Below are 9,646 nucleotides of genomic sequence, written 5' to 3'. Positions count from 1 at the left end.
CTGTACTTTCTTATTTTCTATCTGTGTAGTAATAGTGTTAACATTAAATCATTAAATAGTCTTGAAACAACATACCAAAATTTCTACAATGGAGATAAAGCATCTCTTAGGGGGGAAATTATACCTTTTTATACTTTCATTAAAATGAGAAAGAGCAGATGAATGAATTAGGCATGCAATTTTTTAAAATAATACTAGAAAACTGACAGATTTTTTTTTAAACCTAATCAATCACCAAAACAAAAAAAAATCTGAAAATCAAGAACAAATTTTAAAAATTTAAATTTTTTTTAAAAAATCATTAAATAAAAGTAGAAACTAGTTTTTCTTTCTTTCTTTTTTTAAGAATGAAATAAAAAATTTTACAGTTAAAGGTTCTGATAAAGTCTTCATTTCCAAGATATACAGAGAATTGACTTTAATTTATAAGAAATCAAGCCATTCTCCAATTGCTAAATGGTCAAAGGATATGAACAGACAATTTTCAGATGATAAAATTAAAACTATTTCCACTCATACGAAAGAGTGTTCCAAATCACTATTGATCAGAGAAATGCAAATTAAGACAACTCTGAGATATCATTACACACCTGTCAGATTGGCTAAGATGACAGGAACTAATAATGATGAGTGTTGGAGGGGCTGTGGGAAAACTGGGACACTGATGCATTGTTGATGGAGTTGTGAAAGAATCCAACCATTCTGGAGAGCAATCTGGAATTATGCCCAAAAAGTTATCAAACTGTGCATACCCTTTGACCCAGCAGTGCTACTACTGGGCTTATATCCCAAGGAATTACTGAAGAAGGGAAAGGGGCCTGTGTGTGCCAAAATATTTGTGGCAGCTCTTTTTGTTGTAGCTAGAAACTGGAAGATGCATGGATGTCCATCAATTGGAGAATGGTTGGGTAAATTATGGTATATGAAGGTTATGGAATATTATTGTTCTGTAAGAAATGACGAGCAGGAGGAATACAGAGAGGCTTGGAGAGACATCAACTGATGCTGAGTGAAACGAGCAGAACTAGGAGATCATTACACACTTCAATATTGATACTATATGAGGATGTATTCTGATGGAAGTGGATATCTTCAACAAAGAGAAGAGCTAATCCAATTCCAATTGATCAGTGATGGACAGAATTAGCTACACCCAGAAAAGGAACACTGGGAAATGAGTGTAAACTGTGAGCATTTTTTTTTGTTTTTCTTCCCAGATTATTTTTACCTTCTGAATCCAATTCTTCCTTTGCAACAACAACAACAAAATTCGGTTCTGCACATATATATTGTACCTAGGATATACTATAAGATATTTAATATGTATGGGAATGCCTGCCATCTAGGGGAGGGGGTGGAGGGAAGGAGGGGAAAAATTCGGAACAGAAGAAGTACAAGGGATAATGTTGTAAAAAAAAAACAAAAAACAAACAAAAAAAAAACTACCTATGCATATGTACTGTCCAAAATAAAGTTATAATTATAAAAATTAATTTAAAAAATAAATTTAAAAAAAACTGAAAAAAAAAAGGATGAAATAAATTGTTAGCTACTATTATTTTTAAAAGAGGGTTTTTAACTGAGTGCATGCACCTCAGTTAGGGAATGGCTGAATAAGTCACGGTATATGAATGTAATGGAATATTATTGTTCAATAAGAAATGATCTGATTTCAGAAAGGCCTGCAGAGATTTACATGAACCAATGCTAAGTGAAGTGAGAAGAAGCAAGAGAATACTGTACACAGCACTGTGATGAATTTGGCTCTTCCAAATGAGGTAATTCAGGCCAATTCCAATAACCTTCTGATAAAGCTATTTAAATACAGAGTAAGGACTAGGGGACTGCTGTTTGTAGTGGCCAGAAACTGGAAACTGAGTGGATGCCCATCAATTAGTGAATGGCTGAATAAATAGTAGTATATGAATGTTATGGACTATTATTTTTCTGTAAGAAATGACCAACAGGACGATTTCAGAAAGGCCTGGAGAGACTTACATGAACCGATGCTGAGTGAGATGAGCAGGACCAGGAGATCATTATATACTTCAACAACAATACTATATGATGATCAGTTCTGATGGATGTGGCCCTCTCCAACAACGAGATGAACCAAATCAATTCCAATAGAGCAGTAATGAACTGAACCAGTTATACCTAGTGAAAGAACTCTGGGAGATGACTATGAACCACTACATAGAATTCCCAATCCCTCTACTTTTATCTGCCTACATTTTTTATTTCCTGCACAGGCTAATTGTATACTATTTCAAAGTCCAATTCTTTTTGCACAGCAAAATAACTGTTTGGACATGTATACATATATTGTATTTAATTTATACTTTAACATATGTAACATTATTGGTCAACTTGTCATCTGGGGGAGAAGGTGGGGGGAAAGAGGGGAAAAGTTGGAACAAAAGGCTTGGCAATGGTCAATGCTATAAAATTAGCCATGCATATATCTTGTAAATAAAAAGCTATAATAATTAAAAAAAAAAAAAAAGATAAAAATTTTCTTGACAAGTAACTGAAGAAAAAACAAAATACTATTAAAAATTAAAATAAAATAAAAAAAAGGACTACGGGGGCTAAATGTGGATTTTCACCTTTTTTATTATTGTTTGCTTGCTTGGTTTATTTTTCCTCATTTTTTTTTTCCCTTTTGATCTAATTTTTCTTCTGCACCATGATAAATGTGAAAATATGTTTAGAAGAATCTAAATTGGATTACTTGCTATCTAGAGGAGGAAGTAGGTAGGGAGAGAGAAAAAATTTTGGAACATAGGGTTTTGCAACTGTGAATGATGAAAAAATTTTGCATGTATTTTGAAAAATAAAACCTATTATTATAAAATAGTTATACCTCAGGAAAAAAAAAGGTTTTTTTTTTAAAGGGTGTTTTGGTTTTTAAAAAATGAAATTACCACTTAAAAAAGGAAAAAAGGAAAATTCACAACAAAGAGAAACTAAAAAATACTGTTATAAACTATTTTGTCTGACTACATGCCAATAAAACCAACAACTTAAATGAAATAAAAGAATCTTTTAAAAACATAAATTAACTAGATTAAAAGAACAAGAAGTGAGTAATTTAAACAATCCAATCTCAGAGAAAGAAGTAAAAAAAACAATAAATGAACTTGCAATGAAGTGAAAACACAAATTTGTAAGTAAATTCTATTAAACAAAGAATAAATTTTAATATTACATTAACTGCAAAAATAGCAAAAAGAGATATCCTTCCAAATTCTGTCTGTGGCACAAATATTATCTTTATTTCTAAACAGGGGAGAGTCAAAACAAAAGAAAATTATAAATCAATATCCCCAATAAATATTAATGCAATTTTAATTTTTAAAATAAAATATTAGCAAAGATGATAAAACAATGAATTACATTGTTGAATTTACATGGGGAATGCAGAGTTAATTCAAGAAAACTATAAACTTAGCCATATATATAATAAAAAAAAATAATAAAAATCATATTAAATCAATAGATACAGAAAAAAATTTTGATAAAATACAACACTAACTTCTGTTTAAAAATAAACCCCACTAGAAAACATAGTCAATAAAGATTTATTAAATGTTAACTTTGTGCCTGGCACTAAGGATACAAAGACTCTGCTTACAGTCTAATGGGAGAGACATCATTCAAACAACTATGTATAATTACGATAAATACAAGATGAACTGAAAATAATCAATAAAGGGGGAAGGCACTAGAATTAAAGGGTATCAAGAAAGATTTTCTTTTTTATGTAGGAGTTTACCTACAACTTGAAAGAAGCCAGGAGGCAAAGATGAGGAATAAAAGAACATTCCAGATATATAAGACAGAAAAAATGCCTTGAGTTTGGAGATAGAATATCAGTGCTGGGACAAATTAATCTTTCCTTGATTTGAAAGATAATATATATCTAAAGCCAAGGAGTCAGGATTTCATGATAATGAAGATAAATTAGAATCCTTTGTAATAAAACAGGGTAAAACCCAGATGTCCATTGTCTCACTATTATTTGATATAGTAACTGAAATGCTGGCAATACAATAAAATGAATAAAAAAAATTGAAAGAATAAGTAAAGTAAAAACAAAATTATCACTTTTTTGCAGATATGTGCTTGATAATGTGCTTAAGGAATCTTAGAGTCAACTAAAAATTAATTGAAACAATTAATAACTTTAGCAAATTGCAGCCTATAAAATGAAAACACACAAATCATCAGCATTTCTGTATAATACCAATAAAATCCAGAATACAGATAGAAAAATTCCACTTAAAAAACTACGGAATGCATAAAACACTTTAGATATATCTTCCAAATTATATACAAGAACCATGTAAATGCAACTATACACTGTTTATAAAAACAGTCCCAAATAATTGGAAAAATGTTAATTTCTCTTGGACAGGCCAAGGCAATATAATAAAAATGACAATACTACCTAAATTAATTTACTTATTTAGTGTCATATCAATCAAACTACCAAGGGCTTATTTTATTGAACTAGGAAAAATAATAATGAAATTCATAAGGAGTCACAAAAGGTCAGGAATCCCTAGGGAAATTAATACTCAAGTGGGAAGAAAAGGGACCTAGCAGTGCCAGATCTAAAATTATGCTGCAAAGCAATAATTCTCAAAACAATTTGGTATTGGTCAAAAAATAAAGAGATCAATCAGTGAGACAGATTAAGTATATAATATACAGAAACAAATATAGTAGCTTAGTGTTTGATAAACACAAAAGAGTCCAGGCACTTGGATAAAGATTCATTATCTCATTTTTTTTTAAATTGCTAGGAAAATTGGATATCACAATGGAATAAATTAGGTTTAGACCAGTACCTAACAATTTATATGAAGATAAGCTCCAAATGGATTGTGAACTGAATATAAAAGATCACATCATAAATAAATTAGAGAAATAAGGAAAAAATTCTCTATTAGATCTCAAGATAGAGGAAGAGTCATAATCAAATAAGAGACAATGAGGAACAGAAGTTCTTGAAAAAATATATCCTGGATCTGTATAGCCATGTGAAAATAGAATATTCCAAATTACTAAGAATTCATGAAATCCAAGTTAAAAAATTTTAATTCTACCTTAAGATTGGCAAAGAGGGGGAAGAAAAAAAACCTAAAATGACAAATGTTAAAGTGACTATGGGGTAAAAGAGAATGGATCCAGCCATTCTGGGAAGAAATTTGAAATTATAAAGAAAAACTACCAAATGATATATGCCCTTTGATCCAGATATACCATTGCTAGGCCTATACTCCCAAAGGAAAAAAAAAAGACTAAAAAGTAATATATTTTTAAATACTTATAGCAACTTTCTCTTATGGTGGCAAAGAATGGAAAATTAGGTAATATACAATAATTGGATTATAGATGAACAAATTGTCATGAGAAAGTAATGGAATGGCATTTTTCTATAAGAAAAAAGACAATCTTAAAATATAGAAAGATTTGAATGGATACAGAACAAAGTGAATAGAACCAGAACAATAATTTATACTAACATCAGTGTTATAAAAAGAACAATTTTGAGAGACTTAAAGAACTATGATCTACTAAATTATTAACCATAATTCCATAGAATATTTTCTCTAAGGAATGCTACCCAAAATAACTGTATGGACATGTATACATATATTTATTTAACATATACTTTAACATATTTTATTGGTCTACCTGACATCTGGGGAAAGGGGTGGGGGAAAGGGGGGGGGGGGAAATTGGAACAAAAGGTTTTGCAATTGTCAATGCTGAAAAATTACCCATGCATATATCTTGTACATAAAAAACTATAATATAAAATAAAAAAAAGAATGCTACCCACCTTGTGATAGAGAAACAATGAATTAAAATGCAGAATAAAAATTCATTTTTGAATATGACCAATGTGAGAATTTAAGTCACTGATATGTAAAGCACAAGCTCTATTCTTTCCTTTTTTTTTTCCTTCCTTGTAGGTAGGCAATGTGGGAAAGAAAAATAAATGGTTGATCATTGAAAAGAATAAAATAAAAAATATTAAGAAGTTAAAACCATGACTATAATCATTTTCCACTCCTGAAATCCTTCCCTGCTATTCTTGCTAGGAGTTTCTATTTCACTCCATAAAGAACTGTACCATAAGTCCACAATTGCATTGAAAATGGAGTTTTAATTCTAATTCAATGAATATTGGCATTCTAGGCCTAAGTGTGCTGGAAAATGGAAAGTGCCCCCTCATCTGCCATGTTGGCTATGTCTACTTCTTCCATATGATAGACATAGTGCTGTCTATACAATCAGACTAAATGGCATTGATCCAAATCAGAAACTGGATCAGTTCAGTACAGTCACATCCTGGGGTAATGAGGCCTTTAGTTGATTTCTCATAATCCATTCCCTACTTTCTCCTGCTCCTCCACAGCACCACAAACACTAACAAAGAATATGCAGGAGGACTTCAAAAGCCCACATCAGGGGCCATTATTGTCCAACCTTGAAAACCTGTCCATGTCCTAATGTCGCAAAACATCCCTTATGGACCTGAAATCATACACATCCTTCGTTCTTACAGCAGTCAGAGCTCAAGCACTGGCACTGGTTCCTCTCTCTCCTTGCCAATACAAACTTTTACTCTTGAGAGTTGCCAGAGCTGTATTTGAGCTCAGAAGATCTTTCAGAATTTGTGTTGTTCTGGCATTGCCTTCAAGAACTTTTTGAGCTTCAGGGGATGTTAACGTGTAACATTTATAGAAATATGTCATCCAGAAATACCTAGCAACTGAAGATTAATTGTCTGTTCTCTCAACTAGATAAATACCTTACCTTATGTTTGTGTAACTCCAATATTTACCAAGAGCCACTGCATATAATAAGTCATATGATTCCTCACAATTGTATAAGGGCAGATGTTTTTAGCCTTAATTTGCAAATGAGGAAACTAAGATTCTGAGTACTTGTGACTTCTTCAAGAACACAGATAATAAAAGGAAAGAGCTGTATTTTTTTTTTATCCTGATGCCTCTGCTCTTCTGCAATAGAATAATACTACCTCTCCAAATCAAATGAAAAATAGGTAGCTGGACTCAAATTTGACTTATGTTACCTATTTTACTTATTACCTATTTGACTGGACATTTTCACAGAGATATCATGGATTGGGATTTCTTCCTTAATTATTCTGGTGTAGAGCCTTTTGTGTGTGTAGCAAACACTAAATAAATGCTGATGAACTGAACTGGTGAATTTCTTTTTTCCTTTTTTTTTAAATTAAAGCTTTTTATTTTCAAAACATATGTATGAATACTTTTTTAAAATCACCCTTGCTAAACCTTGTGTTCCAGATTTTTTGCTTCTCTTCTCCTTCCCTCTCCCCCATCATGGTAAATAATCCAATATTTGTTAAACATGTGCAATTCTTATATACATATTTCCGCAATTATCATGCTGCACAAGAAAAATCAGGTCAAAAAGGGAAAAAATGAGAAAGAAAACAAAATGCAAACAACAAAAAGTGAAAATGTTATTTTTTGTTGTTGTTGAATTGGTGAATTTTTCCAAGATTTTTCCTTCTTCAAAAATTGCTCAGTGAATTCCAAACAAATGTTTAACATGCATTTCGTAAAAGGACACAATCAGATAACATCTTCCTCTTCTAAAATAACATTGTGTGGCTTCACAAAATTTGCTTTGCATAGAGTTTTCTTGACTTTACTTAAGGTATGATTTTTAAATTAATTTTTTTTGATGATAGATCTTCATTGTCTTTCATGTTCCACTATTAGAGTGTTTCATAGCAAATAATGCATTTATCAAGAAATGTCCATTCATAAAAAAGTACACAGATTTTGAAAATTTGATGATTTATCAGCTTTCTCCTTATGGTATTAAGGGATTAAAGCATTCAACATCACTGTAAGAAAATTTCCATTTCTTAACTAATTAAACAAAAAGAATATGCATACAGGAAAATCACTTCATAGCTGTTTAAAAATTCTTGTGTCCTCCAATTAAATGATATATACAGTATATTCTAAAAAACAAAATCTCACTTTATCTCATTGAGGCCTGTTCCAGTCCTTTCTTTTGATATAGCACTGACCTTAGTTTCTTAAAAGATTGTTCCAGGAGAACGCAAACTTTGATGATGCTGGAATAACTTTGAATGCATTCCAGGAAACAGATTAAGTTTACTTTCTAAGAACCTGCCTAACTACCTGTGGAGATATTCATTACTTGTATACTTATCACTTAAAAATGAATTCTTTGGACTTGTCAATCTATGAAACAAAGAAAAATATTAAACTGCCTCCTAGGTCTTTGTAGCCTTCTACTTTTGTGGTAATAGTAATAGAGCAGCAGAAAAAATGCTAAGAAGCATATAGTTTTTGAACCATTTATAAATATTAACTTAGCTGTTAGAACTTTAAAATGTAAAAACTTTGACCAATAAATGGCAAGCGGGCATATTACTAAAAGAAGTGATTCAATAAATCTCAACATTATAATTTTAAATAAAATTAGGAAGTAAAAGGAAGTTGCCATTAAATGGGAAGTTGTCTTCTAGGCTCTCTTTGGAAATGTTAATGAAACAAAATGTTTTTAAAAATGTCATTTTATGTAACGTTTGGTTACTTCATATTGCAATTCTCATGATACAGATTTTAAAGAAGACTAAAAGCAAATAATTACAGCTTATGAGATGACATTTGTAATAGAAGATAAAGAGGTAAGGAAATTTTATAAGGAATGCAATAAAACCCTCCAAATTGAATCAACACAAGGCATACTTAATATTTGGTAATATCAGTACAAAGATGGAAATAAGAAAAAATGACAAAAAAGAAAAAAAAAACACTTATAAATCATAAGAAATTTAAAAAGTCAAAGGCCCAGGCATGGTACAGAGATCTCATATATATATATATATATATATCATAAATATTTCCTTAGAGAAGAGTGTTAAGAGATGCCATAAATGGTAAACCACAAATAATATCATGAAAAAATATTCATTTTGAACCAGAACATTGTACACAGTACAAACATTGTAAAATGATAACTTTGATAGACTTAGCTCTTCGCAACAGTATAATGATCTTAGACAATTCCAAAAGGCTTGACATGAAAAATCCTATGCACATCCAGAGAAAGAACTATGGAGTCTCAATATCAAAACATACTATTTTTAGAGGGATTTTTTGTTGTTTTCTTTCTCATGATTTTTCCCTTTTGTTCTGATTCTTTTTTTCATAGTATGACTCATATAGAAATATGGTTAATATGATTGTTCATGGATAACCTCTATCAGATTGCTTTTTGTCTTGAGGAGGAGGGAGGGAGGAAGAAAAATTAAAAATTAAAAAATCTTATAAAAATTAATGTTGTTCACTTCCAGTTGATCAATGATGGACAGAAATAACTATACCCAGAGAAGGAACACTGGGAAGCGAATGTAAATTGTTAGCACTACTGTCTATATACCCAGGTTACTTATACCTTCGGAAGCTAATAATTAATGTGCAACAAGAAAATGGTATTTACACACATATATTGTATCTAGGTTATACTGTAACACATGTAAAATGTATGGGATTACCTGCCATGGGGGGGGGAGGGAGTGGAGGGAGGGAGGGGA

This window comes from Sminthopsis crassicaudata, chromosome 5 (assembly GCF_048593235.1).
Source record: "Sminthopsis crassicaudata isolate SCR6 chromosome 5, ASM4859323v1, whole genome shotgun sequence".
Classification (NCBI taxonomy): Eukaryota; Metazoa; Chordata; class Mammalia; order Dasyuromorphia; family Dasyuridae; genus Sminthopsis; species Sminthopsis crassicaudata.
The sequence above is the reverse complement of the archived record's forward strand: the minus strand, read 5'-3'. Positions refer to the sequence as shown.